Below are 21,266 nucleotides of genomic sequence, written 5' to 3' on the forward strand. Positions count from 1 at the left end.
AAAAACCGCACCAAACAGTGACTCGTTGTGGATGCATTTGCTTCTTTACAGTAAGGTGTGGATTTTCTGAGCCCCAAATCCGACAATTTTGCTTATTGACGTAGCCACCGATGTGAAAATCAGAAAAGAAGAAGAAGACTCACCCCTTTGGAAATAGGTTTCAATATTTCCCAATTTTGTTCAAGCGCATCGCGTCCCATTTCGTAAATGTCGAACCTTTAAGTAAATTATGAACACATTTGACATGTCATTTGTGTTACCATTCTCAAAAAAATAGGTGGATCAAAAAGCAATCGCTATATGGCCCAGCCTGTACTTTGGATAAATTTCGATCACTATTAAAACGCTTCTTTTGGTTACAGCTGGCCTACATAAATATTGTTTGTTCAAGGGCTGTAGGCTTAGTTCCATCATCCCGGAAATAAAGAAATTTCCGAAATTAAAATTGTTTCTACATAAAAAAGGAGCATTCCAAAGTAAGGTGAGCAATTTTCAAATATGTAAGTACTTGCAATGAGATCAACCATAAATGCTACCATTCTTCGGAATGGCAGATTATTCACAGATGACCTGTGCGCCTGAAGCGCTGTATATTTGTGTCTTCCACACAAAGATGAGTGCTGAAGAAAGAGTTAGTTTCTATTAACTTTGTTTTCAACTTGAGAACCGCCTTAGTTGAATCGTTGGCGAAGACTAGATAAAATCTGCCCCCAGATTTGATAATTGTGCAATAGCTCAACCAAAATGGCTGCTATCCACTGTCAAAGTTCAATCGCTCTTGATTTTTTGTCCACCGGTCGAGTTTAATGAGCCCGGATGAGATATATTGTATTCCAATATAAATATCTGATGCTTTTAAGCCCTGTGACTCTGCTAATTTGTTTATGCCTATGCCTTCTGTAAAATCAACCAAATATGACAGCTGTAGCTATAGCTTTAATGAAGAAACATCCAGCTAAATGTTTTTACATGTGTAAAAAGATGGCTCATCAGCTATGTTTTCAAAATATAATAAAAACCATCAAAGGCTTCGCTGAAAAACATAAGACTTCAATGCGACCAATCACATATTTTACGGACGAGTCGGGAGTGTGTAACGTACAAAATTATTGTCAATGTTATGGATGTAAATATGAATGTAGATTTGAAATCGTCTCTTACTAAAAAATTATGCGAAACTTTATTCAATTACCAAATCTTAAGGGTAAATTGAGGGAGGATGCTTTGAATACATAATTTCTTATGTTCCCTATGAATATGACATTTAAGTTCAAACGTTTACAGTTTTCCGTCTGGATTTCTAATGACAATAAAAACAGCTAAATATTAAGGTCAAACACTAAAACTCTGTTGACTAAATGTAGGTGAACCATGTTTAGCTCTCGGCCAGTTATATGTTTGCGACAATGTATAAATCAGAGGTGACTTATATTTTAATGCTTGTTTATAGTATTGCTCGTAGAGGCTTGCTAACGTTGATTACTGATTGTATTGTTTAAATTAAAAAAAAAAAAAAATTCTTGTTCAATCCTCTCGGGAGCATAGGGCCTCGACAAGACTCTTCCATCGTACACGGTTCTGTGCTGTTGTTTTTGCACCGTCCCATGAGATGTCGGCATATGCTAGTTCGCGCAGTGTTTTTTGCTTGACCGCCATCTCTGCTCACTTGCGGGTTCCAGTTCAGTGCCATTCGCGTGATGCTATCTAGTGGTTTTCTCAATGTGTGATTTATCCATTGCCACTTTCTGCGTTTGATTTGCCTAAGGATGGGTTCGTCGTTCGTTAATCTCCACAGTATATCATTACTGATGGTGTTGGGCTAGAATATTGTGCAAATGATGCGGAGGCATTTGTTGATGACGGATTGTAGCCTCTGTGTGATGATGTTAGAGACCAGCCATGTTTCGCTTCTGTACAACACTACTGCCTTTACGCATGAGCCGAATATTCGTAGTTTGGTGCGCCTGAAGATTTGCGAACTCTCCCATACTGTATGCATTCGCCCTTTGTTTAGCTTGCAGTTGACATCTTTATCTGCTCCACCATCTACCGTGATGATACAGGCGAGGTAGCAGAATTCAACGAATTCCACTCGGCATCCGTCAACCAATATCTGCCTTGCGATATTGTGGTTAACTCTCATGACCTTTGCCTTGGCGATGTTGATCTCCAGTCCGACAGTGCGTGCCAGCGCGACTAGTTTGTCCCCTTTCGCTTGCATATTAGAGAGTTTGTGAGAGAGGAGGCAGATGTCATCGGCGAAGTCCAGGTCCTCAAGAGGTCTGGTGAAACTCCATACGATGCCGTTTTTGTGCAGGGTCAGTTAGCTTATGACGTCAGCAAGGACGATGGCGAAGAGAAGGGGCGACAGGGGACAATCTTGCTTTACACCTGCGTTGGTAGTGAATGGATCGCTGATATCGCCTTTGTGAAGCACTGCCAGTTCGGAGTTCTCGTAGAGCGCTGTGATGAGGCGGATTATCTTGGCGGAAACACCTTTTCTACTCAGTGCCAGCCATATTGCGTCTCGTTTGATAGTGTCGAACGCCTTCTTAAAGTCTGTGAACAGCATGTAGAGCGGCGAGCGTCACTCAACTGATTGTTCTACTATAATCCGAAATGTGTTGGCTTGGTCAACCCAGTTTCGGTGAGGGCGATAATTAGCTTACTCATCTCTTAAGGAGCGTTGGATATCTTTTAGCCTGCTTTGTATGATTACGGCTACAATTGTTACATTGTTAAAAATAACGGTTATTTATTTATTTTTTCTATAAAAGGCAGAGAAAAGAGAGAGATTTAGGAATAAACCAACTAGACGCAGTTCTCTGAGTTGACGGGTTTCGTTTGCTTTGCTAAGCTATAGTTCATATGGCTCTCTTGAAAGATTTGTTATGTCATCTGAGAGCAGTTAACTGTAAGTTTACTTAGGTGAAAAACGTTACTTACCAACTAGGAACGTTTCTTTGGTTTAAGGAATATACATATGTATTGTAACGTTATAGTTTTAAGTTATTAGCGACACCTAGTTCAAATATTATTGTAATGAGCGCCTTTCTCTAGATTTAATAGTTTTAATACTTCATATGAATTCATTTTGATACAAACCTGAAACTATCAATGTTCGTTTGTAAATGCTATAAAAGGAAATGTACCACAGAGGAGACCATTATTTTGTGATCGAAAGGCGTAACTGTGCTAACTGTGCTTAGCTGTACGGTATTAATATGCCTAGCATTTGCTGGCTATATTTTTTATTTATTCAAATAAAATAAGCGAATCTGCGCTACAGTATATATATATATACAATACAATATATATTTTCCCGTCGTTCCTAGGTGGAACATAGAGCCTCAATAGGGCCTTCAGAGAACACAAGATGAATTTATTTTTGCGCCGCTTAAGCCCTTTCATCCACAATACGGGAAGGTTTTGTGAATTTGTTAGTTATTAAAATAGCGATCAGTTTCATCGGGAAAAGGTTTGCCTGTAGTGGTCTCTTCTTTGGCGACCCTTTAATCGAATATAACATGTGTATGTGTAAGTAAATATGTAAAGGGTTTTCCAATAACAGGTGTTATTGGTGAATGGATTGCGCTATCGAGAGATGATTAACGATTTTTTATGGCCAGAATTGGATGGTATTGATCTGGACAACGTTTATTTTGAACAAGACGGCGCTACGTGACACACAAGCAACGAAATCATTGATCTTTTACAGGAAAAGTTTCTGGACCGTGTTATCACAATTGGCCACAGATATCTTTTGATTTAACAACTTGTGACTTTTTTTTTTGGGGCCACGTGAAAGAGAAGTTCTACGCCAACAGCCCAGGGCCGATTCAAGACCTCAAAGATGGAATTCGTGAGGCTATCGAGGACATAGGGCGGCCACTTTGCAATTCGGTTATGGAAAATTTCATGAAGAGGATATTGTCCTGTAAGCGTGGTCGTGGTGGTCATTTGCCTGATGTTATTTTCCATTATTTAACGGCATACCTTCCTCTTTATAATGAAATAAACATCCCATCATTTATATTATAAAATAGCATTTTTCTTTGAATATCGAAATAACACCTCTTATTGGAAAACCCTATAATTGTTGGACTGGTGGTACTGCAGCATTCTGATCACACCGCACTTAAGTCACAACTACAGGTTATAGTGTTAAAGTGTATGTTTGAGGGAAAGGAGGGATGCGATAGTCCATTGTCTAAGGACATTGTATTTGAGTCCAGTGTAGATTGTATCCAAATATAGGTACTCACCATTTGCATTTAATTGCAAAATTTGGTATTCCTATTCGCTTTGTGTGGCCACAAATTGTAGCATACGTCACTTGCCATAACTCCTATGCATCGTACGTTACAATTATTAATAACATTTTAGTCAGCGGAACAAACATTTATCACTATCATTCCATAGAATTTTTGAATATTTAGTTTTTAACTTTTTTTCCTTTTTAACTTATGACATTTTTTAAACCAATGCAGTCTCAACACACACTTAAGTTGAATATATAGCTGTATTTTCGTTCTTTAACTCGAGCACGTACGAGAACCTCATTGTATGCGTATGTATGTACATACATATGTATATATGTAAATATATTTCCGTCAATGTGGGTCAGCAGTCCCGAGCCAGTATGCACACCGCACACGCATACAATCTCAGTGAGGCGTTACTCTCCTCCCCATACGCTGTACATTGCCACTCAACTAATCGTTCACTCATTTTTAAGTAGTGCCGAAAGGATGCAAGCTTTACACTTATTTGTTTGATGCATTCGGGCATTTCGATTTGTAAACCCGGTACACACAGATACAATAGAGCCACCGTATTTGGTAGATGTTGCATACACGACCCACCATTTAATGTTGCTTTGTCTACAGCATCCACGCAACTGCTTTGCTCTAGACGATTTTCGCTTATTTTAAGCAAAACAAATGCTCAGGAGACAGAGTCTACGAGCATAAATATATACTTACATACATTCGCTCACATAACAGAGATGCTAAAATTTTGTGACAATGCTATTGCGAGAGAAGCAACATTAACAGCATACAAGTACCAGCGTCCTAATCTGATAAACCTGATAATCACTGTTATGTGTCCCTCTGCTTCGGTGAATATCTATAATGCAATCGCAAGGATACCTGCGAGACAAATGGTTTGATACATACACATACGAGCGCACACATATTTGTGGTATAACATAATAAGAACCGTTGACTAGAATATCCTTTTGATTTGGTATCAAAATTTATTGATGCTCATAATCTTACGCGAATTGCTCTAATACTCGTATAACTTTGAGTGTGTACTCTTCCATGTAATAGGACTATGAATAAGTTCGTGCGGTTTTACAACAGATGGCGTAACTTGATTATTATTCCATCGATCCACATTTCCAAACATTCATTGGAGAGCTACTGTCGTAAGGCACAAACGTCAGTATAAGTTTTTTATTTGAAGCGTAAACAACAATATTTTTACCACACTTGAAAATGTCGAATTTCGTGCCAAATAATGTGTTTTTGCGGGGAATTCTTCTTCATTATTTTAATATGAAGAAAAAAGCAGCCGAAAGTCATCGTATCTTGGTGGAAGTTTATGGTGAGCATGCTCTATCTGAGCGAACGTGCCAGAAGTGGTTTGCACGCTTTAAAAGTGGTGATTTTGGCTTGGAAGACGAAGAACGCGAGGGTGCGCCGCCAAAGTTCATGGATACCGAATTGGAGGAATTGCTCGATCAAGATCCGGCTCAAACGCAAGAAGAGGTTGCAAAAACTTTGGGAGTTGATCAATCAACCATTTCCAAATGTTTAAAAGCCATGGGAATGATCCGAAAGGTAGGCCATTGGGTGCCGTATGAATTGAAGCCAAGAGACGTTGAACGCCGTTTTATGGCATGCGAACAACTGCTTCAACGGCACAAAAGAAAGGGTTTTTTGCATCGAATTGTGACTGGCGATGAAAAGTGGGTCCATTACGACAATCCAAAACGTCGGGCAACGTATGGATACCCTGGCCATGCTTCAACATCGACGTCGGCGCAGAATATTCATGGCCTGAAGGTTATGCTGTGTATCTGGTGGGACCAGCTGGGTGTTGTGTATTATGAGCTACTGAAACCGAATGAAACGATTACGGGGGATGTCTACCGACGACAATTGATGCGTTTGAGCCGAGCACTGCGAGAAAAACGGCCGCAATACGCCGATAGACACGACAAAGTTATTTTGCAACATGACAATGCTCGGCCACATGTTGCACAAGTGGTCAAAACATACTTAGAAACGCTCAAATGGGATGTCCTACCCCACCCGCCGTATAGTCCAGACCTTGCGCCATCCGATTACTATCTCTTCCGATCGATGCAACATGGCCTGGCTGACCAGCACTTCCGTAATTACGATGAAGTCAAAAAATGGATCGATTCGTGGATTGCGGCAAAACCGACCGAATTTTTCACAAAGGGAATCCGTGAATTGCCAGAAAGATGGGAAAAAGTAGTAGTAAGCGATGGACAATATTTTGAATATTAAATTTGTAACCATTTTACGTCAATAAAGTTTCAAATTTCGAAAAAAAACCGCACGAACTTATTCATAGTCCTATTATCATATTTATTATTGTCGGATACGAGTTAGTGCATAACATACATGAATGCCAACAAGCAAATAAAAAGCGAGTTTGCTATAAGCTGCCACTTACACCAAGTCAGTTAAATTACTGATTAATAAGTGAAAGCAAAAAGTTATTTAAACTTCATTTAACGTTTTAATTAAGAGACCGCGATAATGCACTTCCAGTCTACTTGAATATGTGCGGGTATCTTATAAAACTTTTTCTGTTTCTTTGCTGATTTTTATTAGGATACAATCTTCTTATTGCCGCCAGTCTGTGCGGTTTTGCTGTCTTGTGCTTCACAGTAAGAAGATGGTCTCCTCGTTAATGTTGCCCTAGTTAATAAAATAAGTAGTTGAACTTTTTTCACGCTAATTTATTCCTAAAGTAATTTCGATTTCTCCTTTTACTCTTCTTATTTTGCCAACCAGCAGAGTTAAGGTTTTTTCTTACTGTTGTTTCAAGTTATAAAATAAAATTCGCCTCCACAAATCAGTAGTTCGGAAATGGTGATAAATTAGCGGAATGGCTATCTGATTGTCGGCTGACAATTGTTGAATGTCTTTTAATTTGGTAAATGGTTCTGATATACACGTCCAGTGTTGAACGTCATTTGAGGAGACATGTATGTAAGTATGAGGGGCGTTCAATGTGTTGCCGGTATCGTTATGAAAAATAAATCGTATTAAATCCAAAGTACAAGTATTATTATTTATTCACTATATCCCCATAACCTCCAAACACTTGTTATATCTTGAAATTAATTTCTCAATACCCTCTTAGAAATATCTTTCCTCCTTGTCATAAAAAGTGTGTGTCTATTGCAGACTTGAGCTCTTCATAGTCAGAAAATTTGTTTCCACTCAAAAAGTAATCAATCAAGGCCAGGTCTGGGCTATATGGTGGGTGGTTAAATTTCTCGGAGCGGCCTTAGAAACACGCGGTTTCTTAATCGGAGCGTTATCGTGAAAAAGCAGAACACCGGCCGTTAATTGTCCCTGTCTTTTTTCTTTAATTGCTTTCCTTAAATTATGCAAAGTACTAGCGTAGCATACAACATTTATGGTTTCATGCTTAGTCGTATACTAATTCAATAAAGTTCCTTTCGAATACTAAAACACATGATCTCACCGCCGGATGGACTGGCTTTAAAATTTTGTTTGGAAGATCAGCATAGAGCATAGAGCCCATGTTCCATCTCTAGTAACAGTATGGTCGAAAATACTCGTTTTATATCAAATTTCCCCAACAGAGCTCCAAAAGCTCTCTAGAGCATTCCACTCACATTTGTTTTTGAACTGTCTTGAGCATTCGCGGTACCCCCTTGCTCTAATTTTTTTGAGAATAAGATGAAGGTTAGTCTCCTCTAATAATAATTCACTGCTAGTGTTTTAACATCCTTCAGTACTAATTTCGCAATATTTTTTACATTTTCTTCTTTAGCGGCATTTTCATTTTCTTCTCAGGCGGCTTGAGCGATGGTCTTATGTAATACTCTCCCTGCCCTTTCCAATTAACTTAACTACTTTTGAATTCTAAATAATGAAGATAAAAAAATTGTGATAAATAACAACCATTTCTTCGATAATGATTTTTGGATTTATTCCTTGTTTTACAAGGCATTTAATCACAACGCGGTGTTCGATTGTCTTCAACATATCGCGTCAGCCATTATGATCTTCTTTCACAGATGATTACAAGATAACTAAAGACCGTAATTAAGTGAATTTCTTTATTTATTCCTTGAAGTGCGTGATTACCATTCGGAATTCACAGAGAGAACTTTGGTTCGAATCTCGGTAAAACACCAAAATTAAGAAAAAACATTTTTCTAATAGCGGTCCTCCCTCGGCAGGCAATGGCAAACCTCCGAGTGTATTTCTGCCATGAAAAAGCTCCTCATAAAAATATCTGCCGTTCGGAGTCTGTTTGAAACTGTAGGTACCTCCATTTGTGGAACAACATCAAGACGCACACCACAAATAGAAGAAGGAGCTCGGAAAAAACACCCAAAAACGGGTGTACGCGCCAATTATATACATATATATATTCCTTGAAGTACTGTAACCATTTATTTTAATTAGTAAACTACCCACCTCACTAGCCGGAATACTTTGAACGCCCCTCATAAGCCAATTATTGTTTTGTTTTTATCGGTAAATTAAAAATTAACTGATTTTAGTGATTATCGTGTCCAGTTAGAAGAAAATAGCCTCGGGCGTATTAAAAAATAAAAGAAGTTCTATGAAAAAGTCTTTAAAATAGAACAAACAAATTTTCCAACAATTCTGTTTTCGCAAATTTTGTGTTATAAGCAAAAATAATAGAAATTTGAAATCTTGTTGAGAATGAAATGAGGCCTATTACACTTTCATTCAAATGACTTCTACAGCTGTTCTTACAGAAGTTCATCGTGTCAACTTCATTTGGCACGTTTATTTGCAGTCGATTTTTCAGTCGATTTTTAAGCAAATGATATACCATAATTCACAATTCACAATTCCTACAATTCTATTATACAGGGTCCGGCACCCAAAGTGTAATCAACTTCACACCGCTCGCGCACCTAATGCATCTGTTAGTTGGCTAAATGACAGTCCAGAGTATTGTTTACAAGCGCGCGGAAGCATTTTGCCGAGAGTAAACGCGAAAACAATCAGTAATGGATTTCAAACGTAATAGTGTGATCGCATTATATTTGGCTGGAAATCACAACCAGCGATTGTTCGTCACCTCGCGCACCTCGCGCACCTTAAAGTAAATTAAGTTTTTGTTTATCGCATCGTTACTCGTTACAATGATACTGGTAGCATCGCGAAACGTCATGGACGTGTTCATCAAAAAACTGCAACGTTACGTGAAATGGTTCAAAAAGTTAAGAAGCGGGTTGAGCGAAATCCCCGACGAAGTGCCACTCAAGTGGCGAAAGAACTGAAAATATCTGATCGTAGCAGCCGGCGCATACTGAAAAATTATCTCAAAGTCAAACCTTAGAAGATCCAAAAGGAGCAGGATCTCACACCAAAGCAGCAACAAGTCAGACTTGAGAGAGCCAAAGAGTTGCTTCGCTTGGCCGAAAGCGGTCAATTTTCGAACATTGTGTGTTTTGACGAGAAAGTTTGGGTCGCTGTAAGCACAGATGGGCGCTCTCGGATCGTTTTCATCGAGCCTGGCGTCAAAGTAAATGCGAAATACTATCGAGAAAGTAATCTGGAGGTTTCTCCGATAGTCAAGCCATGATCAAGGCTCTGACGACACCAAGGAGGAGATCAAATCTCTTGGGTGTGCATAACATAACGTTTCTCTGATCTGGATTCCAGCACATAAGAACATAGAGGCAAATGAAATTGCTGATGAGCTTGCCAGGAAGGGGACCGAATTGGCCTCAGAGACCTCCTACCCGGTCATCGGTATCCCCCTGATAGTTGTTAAAGGGGAACTGCACAAATTATTTCTTAGGAAATCGCAGGAAAGAAGGAGCTTCATTTCTTCATGTGCTATGTCGAAAATCCTTTGGCCCTAATACAATATACGAAGGACTCAGAAAGTCCTTTGGACTCCTCGCCATTCAATTTCCAAACTCGTAGCTGTGTTTACCGGTCTTTGGACGATCGGCACACAAGCGGAAAAGCTAGGGTTACCATTTAACCCCCATTGCAGAAGCTGTGGAGACCTTTCAGAGAAGGATACTGTGAATCACTTTCTCTGTAAATGTCCGGGTTTGGCAGCTAGACGATTAAGGTCACTGGATGCTCCTTTCTTCGACAGCCTGGGGCAGTTCGCCAACCTAAATCCAATCAATCTCCTCCATTATGCCAACAGCTCTGGCTGGCTGTAGATATCTGTCTGTTAGAGGTCTCATAATGGTATCAAAACGACGCTTTAGTTCTACTTGAGGAGTGCCAGACTGGCACTTCAACCATTTCATCTACCTACCTACCTACCTATTCTGGAGGTTGCTTTGAAGCCGTGGGCGGACAAACTTTTCGGTGGCAGACCATGGACGTTTCGAGTGAATTAAGAATGTCTACACATATAGAATGCCCACACAATGGCTCTTAAATTCACCAGATGCGAATCCGATGGATTATTCTCTTGGAGCCATTTTGGAGAGCAAGGTCCGAACTAAAATATTCACCACTCCGGAGGCGCTGAGCCATTGTCCGCGAGTGGGCCAAATTACCGGCAAGTCACAATCGGCAGCTTGCGATTCGTTTCTGAACCGTCTCAAGGCCATAGGCAAGACAAAAGATGGTCATATCGTGCAAAAGAAAATTGATTCTCAATTTTGTATTATATTCACACATTTTTTACTTTGAATTGAATAAAAGTAATTTTCCAAACCAAATGTATGGACCTTTTAATTGGTTACACTTCGAGTGCCGAGCCCTGTAGTATTTGACAATAAGCTTACAGACTATGATATGAATTCTTTCATTTGACCTTCAAACTATGTATGTAATGCCTATTGAAATTGTATAGTGTTTCTACAGTGATCGAAAGTGGGTGAATATCAGAGCTTTCGAGTATGTTCCTACCTGCACACCTGTTCGATGTCTATTTCTCGAAAATTTTGGAGCATGAACTCGAGTATATCAATCTTTTCAAGTTATTTAAGCGACGCCTTTTGATTATTTGGACTTTTTTGTCAACACTTTTTTTAAGTTTTACAAATTATTCTTAAATAGTGCTAGCCTCTAAGGAAATGCTGACAAATAAAATTGAAAATGTTTGTTTAGCTGCTGAAATTGTTCAAAACTGCCCACGTTGAAATGAATAAGAATTTTGTTTTATTTCTATATATTTCTATATATTTCGGGTTATTCCAGTAATGTAGAACTGTCTTTTGTCGGTATTCAAAGCAAGTTTTTTACATTTTCAAACGGCGCGCATAACAGTGGAGCCTTAAGGTATAAAAATATTTATCACTTTTTTAACTAAACTGATGCACCGGGCACAAAAGATTCTAAGGTTGAAGTGTAATTCTCCCTTTCATTCATTTAAACCAATTCATTAGATCTCAGCTACTGTGAGGAGTATGAATAAAGTCCTCAACGTAAAATTATATAAAAAATATCGCAATTGTAATTTTTTGCAGATGAGGAGTATTTTTATTTTGTCGTGCTCAAATACAGATACTAATCCATTTTTCAGCATCCGAAAATGTGTGGAGTACTCCCAACTTTGTGTTCTTTTTTAATCAATTTCTTTTTTGCGATCTGTTTTTTTCAACATTAAGCAATATTTTTACGTGAAGCTATGCAAAAGGCGTGGCTATACCATATATTTTTAAGTCTAAACGGCGAGGCGGCGGGCACGTGTTTCCCTACGAGGTTTAGTGCAGGCAAGTTGATTAGTACTTCCAGCGCTTTGTTTGGGGTAGTCCATAAGTGACCAGAGATGCATAAAGAAACTCTGCTTTAGACTTTACCCATGATTTTAGCGTAACTCGCATTTTGAGCAGATGGCCACCAAACACAAGGTGTTAACCCCCATTTAATACCGACAATATTTGGCTCGTTTTCGAGACTGAAACCGGCTGAAACCTTTGTAAAATAATGCGAGTTCTGAAATATTGTGGTTTTGAATATAAGGACATAAGTGAGCGATTGTAGCAAATATTTTGTTTTTTGTATCACATTTAAATATTACTTTGGATTGCGGTGAGCTCGCAAAAATCCCTGGTAGGATGAGTTGTAAGAGGTGTGCTCAAAAAGTATCGCGAATTTTGTGTTTTTTCAAAAATTATTCATTTATTCATTAATATCTATTTTGTCCCCTTCAAAGTAGTCCCCATGAGGGACTGCACTTGGACCAAAGTTTTTTCCAATCTTCGAAGCACTTCAAAAAATAATTTTTTTTTTTAATCTTGTTCAGCTCCTCCTTCGATGCCGTCTTTAACTCGTCAATCATAGCGTAGCGCCGTCCTTTCATGGGCCTCTTCAGTTTCGGTAACAAGAAAAAGTCACAGGGGGCCAAATCTGGAGAATACGGTGGCTGTGGGTGACTCCGAACGGCAGATATTTTTATGAGGTTATTTTACATGGCAGAAATACACTCGGAGGTTTGCCATTGCCTGCCGAGGGGCGGCCGCTATTAGAAAAATGTTTTTCTTAATTTTGGTTCCGAGATTCGAACCTACGTTCTCTCTGTGAATTCCGAATGGTAGTCACGCACCAACTCATTCGCTACGGCGGCGGACCTTGCAAGTAATATTCCTTATTGACCGTTTTACCCTGTGGCAAGAACTCATGATGCACAACGCCTGCAATCGAAGAAAACGGTAAGCAAGGCTTTTACATTCGATCGAACTTGGAGCGCTTTTTTCGGTCTTGGTTTGTGCGGCAGCTCTTATTGAGATGATTGAGCTTTGGTTTCCACGTCATAACCATAAACCCACGATTCGTCACCAGTTATGACCCTCTGGAGCAAATTTGGGTCGTCGCGAACAGAGTCCAACATCTCATTAGCAAAGTTCATGCGATGCGCTTTTGGTCGAAATTGAGCAGTTTTGGTACGAATTTTGCGGCGACCCGATATGTCTAGGTCCTCAGCAACTTCTCTAACGGTGATTCGACGATTGGCCAATACCAATACTACTTCATCAATGTTTTCGTCTGTTGTTCAAGTGCTCGGGCGTGCGGCACGCTTTTCGTTGTTCACATCTTCTTGGCCTTCTGAGAACATTTTGTACCACAGATAAACGTTGCTTTGGCCCAAAGTAGCTTCTCCGAATGACACAGTCAACATTCGGAATGCATCCGCGCACTTAATTTCGCTTTTCTTACAAAATGTGATACAGGTTTTTTGATCCATCTTTTTGAATAGGTAAAAATCGAAGACGAGCCGAAACACGTGCAAGCAAAGCAGCTGTCAACAATTAACTGAATATTCAAAATGACCGAACTCGTCGACATGAGTGAGAGATATGAGTACCAACATATCGCCACAAATAAATCGAAGTTCGAATATACGGAACCAGCGAAAATTCAAAGTTCGCGATACTTTTCAACACACCTCGTATGCTTATGTGGGTATGAACATACTTTCGAGTATATAAAGGGAAAACTGAATAAAAATAGTTTTCTCTTCCACTTCCGCATTTATAAATTACGTTTTCGCATTTATAACCGGAAATGGTGTAGATCCTTATTTGTTCAAAAATGTGTAGGGTGATTCAAGGGTGATGTAACACTTTGCTAGCAATTATTTGTGATATGTTAATTTTTTCCTTCAATTGGTGCGGCCAAAGACGGTATCCTAATCACGAGTATCACATTTGAACAACGCATAAAATTGATGCAAGCATTTTATGAAAATGGGTGTTCTGCAAGAAGTGTATTTCGTTCATTACGCATTGAGCGTTGAGACACATTTTCACCAGTACACACAGTGCATGATCTTCCGATTCGACACCATATAATAGGACTATGAATAAGTTCGTGCGGTTTTTTTTCGAAATTTGAAACTTTATTGACGTAAAATGGTTATAAATTTAATATTCAAAATATTGTCCATCGCTTACTACTACTTTTTCCCATCTTTCTGGCAATTCACGGATTCCCTTTGTGAAAAATTCGGTCGGTTTTGCCGCAATCCACGAATCGATCCATTTTTTGACTTCATCGTAATTACGGAAGTGCTGGTCAGCCAGGCCATGTTGCATCGATCGGAAGAGATAGTAATCGGATGGCGCAAGGTCTGGACTATACGGCGGGTGGGGTAGGACATCCCATTTGAGCGTTTCTAAGTATGTTTTGACCACTTGTGCAACATGTGGCCGAGCATTGTCATGTTGCAAAATAACTTTGTCGTGTCTATCGGCGTATTGCGGCCGTTTTTCTCGCAGTGCTCGGCTCAAACGCATCAATTGTCGTCGGTAGACATCCCCCGTAATCGTTTCATTCGATTTCAGTAGCTCATAATACACAACACCCAGCTGGTCCCACCAGATACACAGCATAACCTTCAGGCCATGAATATTCTGCGCCGACGTCGATGTTGAAGCATGGCCAGGGTATCCATACGTTGCCCGACGTTTTGGATTGTCGTAATGGACCCACTTTTCATCGTCAGTCACAATTCGATGCAAAAACCCTTTCGGATCATTCCCATGGCTTTTAAACGTTTGGAAATGGTTGATTGATCAACTCCCAAAGTTTTTGCAACCTCTTCTTGCGTTTGAGCCGGATCTTGATCGAGCAATTCCTCCAATTCGGTATCCATGAACTTTGGCGGCGCACCCTCGCGTTCTTCGTCTTCCAAGCCAAAATCACCACTTTTAAAGCGTGCAAACCACTTCTGGCACGTTCGCTCAGATAGAGCATGCTCACCATAAACTTCCACCAAGATACGATGACTTTCGGCTGCTTTTTTCTTCATATTAAAATAATGAAGAAGAATTCCCCGCAAAAACACATTATTTGGCACGAAATTCGACATTTTCAAGTGTGGTAAAAATATTGTTGTTTACGCTTCAAATAAAAAACTTATACTGACGTTTGTGCCTTACGACAGTAGCTCTCCAATGAATGTTTGGAAATGTGGATCGATGGAATAATAATCAAGTTACGCCATCTGTTGTAAAACCGCACGAACTTATAAATAGACCTATTACTTCTTTCCTGATAATGATGGTCTATGCTAATAAGCTCGAGATGAAAAAGTCATGTACAATTCTTATACGCACATCAGGTTTTGCCGGAGGGGTTTTGGATGCCTTTAACGGATACTGCGTTTCACGCATAAATGTCAATACGAAATTGATGGCATACAAAAAAATATCTTCGAGAAATTTATTTATAAAAGAATATCTGCGGTCTTATTGTATCACCCTGTACTATGATGGAATACCACCAGAGATAATGAACATATGCGAGGATTGCTACACTATAGGATATGTACAATTTGTACGTTTATTATATATTATAAGTATATATATATGTACATTAAGATGTCCCAAAAAAATTAAAGTGTTTTTTTTTTAACGCATACCCTCTTATTTTGTTTGAATGGTCTCAAAACATCTAAAAATAAAGTTTCGTCTATCTAGGATCACGGCAGCCCGTGTCGAGTTGCGCGGAAACCTGTCGGTACTTGTATAGTACGGCGCGCGCGAACTGTCGGATTGATTGCGTGTAATTACTTTTTTGTTTTATTAGTAATCGGGGTTTTTTTCGTGTAGTCAACATGTTAGTGGAGTTACGAAGTTCCAAAAAGGAGATATTTTTATAGGGGATGTAAAACATCAAATCACCGGTTCTAAACTTCTCTCTAATGGGCAAGTACTGGCAGTTTTGTTCTATAATATTCGTGAAGTGAACTTAAGTGTCAATGAAAGTGCAAATCTCACAATTCGTGAGTGTATTATTTATTGAGAAAAGGCTACCTGCCGACCAGATCAATACCTAACTGTGTTAAGAAACTAGTTAACTTATACCAAGTTTGGAGAGAATTGTAAAAAAATGCAAAAACAACTCAAGAAGTGTTTGAACAGCGTCGACAGGAGTTTGCTTCAAACTTAAACAATTGGTTTGACATCGCACATATCGATACTCTTCAATTGATTAAAATAAATGAATATAAGATCTTCTTGCAGCGCCAAAGAGATTCAGGTGGGCCCGGTCACTTAGCCGGAGTGCACAAAAAAGTAACAAACAAAGAGGAAAGGACGCACCTTCGAATCATCGAGGAGGAAAAGCGACGTGCTAAATATTTTTCACCTTAGCACCATCAACATCATCTTGCGAACCACCACTAGAAAAGTCATCTTCTGATTCTGAAATAATAGATTTAGAAGAAAATAGGCCAAGCGCAAGAGAAGCCTCCTCTCAGCCCGATAAAACTTCTATGCGGAAAAATATCATAACTCCCAAGTTATTTGCCGCATTAGACAGATGTCAGTTAAGTTTGAGGGATTCTGTCTTTATAATTGAAGCTACTATTGAGGCTCTGGGGCTCAATACGGATGAATTCCCTATAAGCAAGTCCTCCATCCATAGAGTTCGTACGGAAATGCGAAAAGAATGGGCTGAATCTATAAAAATTGATTTTCAAAACAAGGTCCCGGGCGCGGTAACTGTCCTCTGGGACGGAAAACTGTTGCCAGCTCTAGATTCACGTAAAAGTAAAGAAGAACGCTTACCGGTAGTTATTACATACGATAATAAAGAACAAATTATTGCTGTTCCGAAATTGGATAGCTCGACAGGAAGGGAACAGGCAGACGCAGTTTGGGATGCTATTATGAACTGGAACCTTGAAGACAAAGTGCAGATTCTCTGTTGTGATACTACTGCTTCTAACACAGGCCGCATAAATGGAGCATGTGTGCTTCTCGAAAAAAACTGGGTAGAGAAGTGCTTATTTTTGCTTGCCGTCATCACGTTACGAATTAGTACTTAAAGGCGATCCCGAGAAAATACAAAGCTGTACAGAAAAGATATCTTGTTTTAATGTTTCGGAAATTGACAAACTACTGCTAAAATTGTACAAAACTGAATTAACCAAAGAAATCGTTAGAGATGACTATCGCGAATTAATTGAGCTTTCAATTATATTTCATGGCGGAGATTCAGCGAAGGAATTTAAGATTCGGCCTCCAGGTGGTATGCACCAGGCTTGATGGATGGCGAGAGCCATTTATTTATTAAAAATATCGTTACTTAGCTCTCAATTCAGAATTTCAAACAAGGATAAGGCAGCTCTGTTGGACGTATGTCTGTTCATCGTGACATCCTACGTAAAACCCTGGCTCCAATGTATTTTGGCAGTAAAGGCGCCGTATCAGGATTTGTGTTTTTTGAAGGCCATGAAAAATTAAGAAACAATAGACAAAAGCATTTCAAAAGCGGTTTTGCAGAAGTTTTGCCAGCATTTGTGGTATTTGACAAATGAAGTATCTATTCTGGCTTTATTTGATGATGATGTCGATCTAGAAACTAAAGTAAAAGTGATTGCTAACTTAACTAGAGAAAACCCAACAGTCCACAATAAACGTTACATTGCATCCAAAGAAGAACTCTGTGGCCCACTTTTTGGTACGTTAATTAAGCTTTGATTTTGTTCTTTTACTAAGTTTGCTAATAGGTATATTTGATAACTGATCTATCTGTTTTAATTTCAGAGGAAAACATTGATGACTTCGTCTCTGTCGAAAGCAAGTTCCTGTCTAATCTGAACAAGTGCCCCTCTTCGTGGTCAAATGATGATTCGTTTCTGCAGGCTAAAAGGAAGCTGCTAGGACCGAAAGCAGTTAATGATACAGAAGAAAGAGCGGTTAAGTTAATGCAAGACTTCCATGATTTGGTCACTGTTCAAGAGGAGCAAAAACTATTTTTATTACGTTGCGTACAAGAACACAGACAGGTATATCCCGACTATAAAAAGCAAACTTTGAAAAGAAAATTCGATGATTGATGTCCTTTTTATAATAAAAAGAAAATAAATACGAAATATGTGTTTTATTTTTACTTATTTACTTAATCTAAAAATTCAATTAAACTTTTCTCTATTGTGAGCCTATAGCTTTCATACTAACTTTTAATCTTAAAGTTTGACATCAAGTCGGCACGGGTTAATGGCATCCGATCTCAATAATATTTTATATTTAAGTTTTTAGAGTCAAATGGAAAAAAATAAAGGGTATGCGTATTGAAATTCCGAAAAAAAAATTCCCCCTTGTAGCCTGGGACACCCTAATGTACATATAGGTATATATAATTGGCACTTACACAATTTTTGGTTTGTTTGGCCGCGCTTATCCTCCTACTTCTGGAGTGCGTTTTTATGTTTTCCTCAAATGAATGGACCTAGAATTTTACGCCGCCTTTTTCCATGCCAGAAATACATGGCAGATTTGCCACTACCTGCCGAGGAGTAACCGCTATTAACAAACAACTTCTTCTATCAACTGGTTCTCTAGGTTACGAGCCTGTGCAATTCCGATTCCGATAATTCCAGCTTATTACATACAAAAAAATTTTTCACTACCTGGAAGTAGAGTTTTGGAACAAGTGTATTTTCCTGCAGGGTACTTTTATGTACACAGATATACTACTTTTGCTATATGAAGCGGTTTAAGAGACGAAAATGCATAGACAAATCGCAAAGTCCCTCAGGATCTTTATGTTGCCAGTTCACTAAAACAATACATAAACTCTAAAACAAAGTAATGAATAACAACAATGCGAATACATATGCAGAATCTAGTTGTAAGAGTCGACAAAGCCATTTGCTCATAGAATAGATATTGTGCAAGTGTGTGTATATGTAGAATGCGCTTATGTTCGTTTGAGTGTACTATATACTATATGCATGAATATGCAGAATGTATATACTAAATTTAAATAGCTTTTGACCGAATTCCTTAAATTCCTTTAACAAGCATTTGGAGAATGACTTTCCTCCTTCTATGGTCTAAGTAAATAAAATGCGCAACTAGCATAGGATTTAACAAGAATACGCAGAGTTTTCGTGTCACTCTTCAGGGATGTCACACAAGCGCGTCAACATAAACAATACAAGTACAGCCCCTTCTTAAACGGGCAAGGGTGTCTATGCAATATGTGAAGTCATGCTCTTGCGACACTGGATTAGTGACAACTCACAAGTAGTATACAATTTTTTATATACACTTGCTTACATACTCGTACACATATGGCAAAATGAGTAAATCAAAACTAATTTCTGTATAAAAAAGTTGTAAATCTCTTGGTACATCTACTCGGAAAATTTACATTCTTTAAAAATACTCTTACTAAATTGTTGAAATAGAAATAAAAAGCAGAAGTCTAAGAGACTTACGCGGGTACCTTATAGAATTAGGGAGCTACGCTTTTAGCCTTCAGGTGATAAACTCTGTATTATGTACCTACCCATGCACGTATAAGTATATGTATGTGTAATATACAATATACAGAATACTAAACAAAGAAAATGGCATTAGTTGGCTTTGTAGTATATGTTAGGGTACATACGAGTGATTATGTGCATATGTCAAACCGGATCTCACTATTGAGAACATTAGGGTATTCCAAATTTTTAAGGCAAGATAACGTTGCTTCGAGAATTGAAAAACTTGGAACAAAGGGAAGGCTTACATTAGAGGCAGTATTTAAATGTAGTTAGTAAGATGTGCGTTGTTAAGTTCGGCCAAAATCACTTAAGCGGTGCTTTCTTCAGAATGAAGAAATTCCTTAGAAGTTTTCACAATTTATTCGAAAATAGAAAATGTATGCGCATATGAGAAAATTGGTGGAGCGATTGCAATTTTCAAAATACTATTTGAAGTTTAGTGGAAATAACTTACTCGCATGTATTTTTATATTTTATTAAGTCTATGAATGTAATGAAATGGGATTAAAACCGTACAAACAACAGGCACAAGAACTGTCTTCAAAATAATTCCTACAAGCTAAAATCTTTGAAAAAATGTATTTTATAAAAGGACATATTCCAGAGAAAAACAGAGAACTGTAAAGTGCAAAATTCAAATCAATTTTTATAGAAACTCTATTTAGCTCAATGCTGATAGCCCTTGAAGTAGTGGCAAAATTAAAAGTTTATAAATTAGAAAGGATTAAAGATTTGTACATAAAGCGGATACCGAAGCCGCAATGTTCTGTAAGTTTATTTGCTCAAGAAAATTGGGGGAAATGGGAACTATGTCATTTATCAATCTTTAAGATTACATCAGTTCGTGTACAGAATGAGACATTTTGTCGATTCGAACTCTTTTTGCTCGTTGGAATGGCTCGTAGAACTGTTGTTTTTGCTTTTGAATCGGGGCTTCGTTTCAATTGAAAAAACCATGTACGGTTATATTTGTACCATTTTTATTCAGTAATAATACAAAAAAATTATAAAAATATATATAATTTGCTACACGTAGTAAAAAAAAATGATTTACAAAAATCAGCTGTGAGTGATGTCAGATGGTAAGTGACTATCATTCGGAAGTGCCCAGGATCGAATCTTCGTGCATGAAACACCAAATGATAGAAAAAAAGTTTTTGACGTGATAACGTCTTATAATTCGATTTAGCCGGCTGCACGCACGAAAAAATGTGTCGTTACCTTGCTCATTTGTCGTTACCTTGCGAATTTGTCGTTACCTTGCTCATTGCCGTTACCTTGAATGAACTGCAAGCGAAAGCTCGGAACGAACAAAGCAAACGAACGGCAACGTTCGACATCTTGCTCTCTCCTACTTAAGTGAGCGTATATATGTATGTATATGCGCATATGTACATATATAAATTCACGTATTTGTATTTACATATGCCTTCTTATTGATTATTATTAATTTAATTTACTTGAAGAATTTAAAATAAAACCAAGTTTGTTAATAATACCTGTTGTTTTAATGTTATTATTATTAATTTTTTTATTATATATGAAGGCAAAAATGTATGGTAATATTTACCATATACCTTATAAGATATGTTGTATACTAATATATAACATATACAATTTCGCGCAATTTTCAAAAAGAACAAATCTATATGTAAAGATGCATACAAGTCATATGGACATATCAAATATACGAATCTATTCCGTACGCAAGTAAATGTAAGCTAATGTGCTTGAACTGCAAGCGAGAGCGCGGAACGAACGACAAAGGGCACAATCGGCCCCCG

The 21,266-nt window shown here is 38.3% G+C and overlaps 1 protein-coding gene across 2 annotated transcripts in view; it reads right to left on the reverse strand.

The window, feature by feature from the left end:
- The window catches only part of LOC128858622 (fibroblast growth factor receptor 1-A), a 72,894-nt gene that overhangs the window by 34,555 nt on the left and 17,073 nt on the right, over window positions 1-21,266 (reverse strand). Inside the window, exon 1 of one of the 2 annotated variants that reach the window (XM_054095040.1) lies at window positions 4,266-4,879. The exons of the other annotated variant lie outside the window; for it this stretch is intronic. The gene's annotated coding sequence lies outside the window, so the exon portion shown is untranslated. Of the gene's footprint in view, window positions 1-4,265; window positions 4,880-21,266 lie in introns of those variants that run through there. 2 annotated transcript variants of the gene reach the window in all.

This window comes from Anastrepha ludens, chromosome 3 (assembly GCF_028408465.1).
Source record: "Anastrepha ludens isolate Willacy chromosome 3, idAnaLude1.1, whole genome shotgun sequence".
Classification (NCBI taxonomy): domain Eukaryota; kingdom Metazoa; phylum Arthropoda; class Insecta; order Diptera; family Tephritidae; genus Anastrepha; species Anastrepha ludens.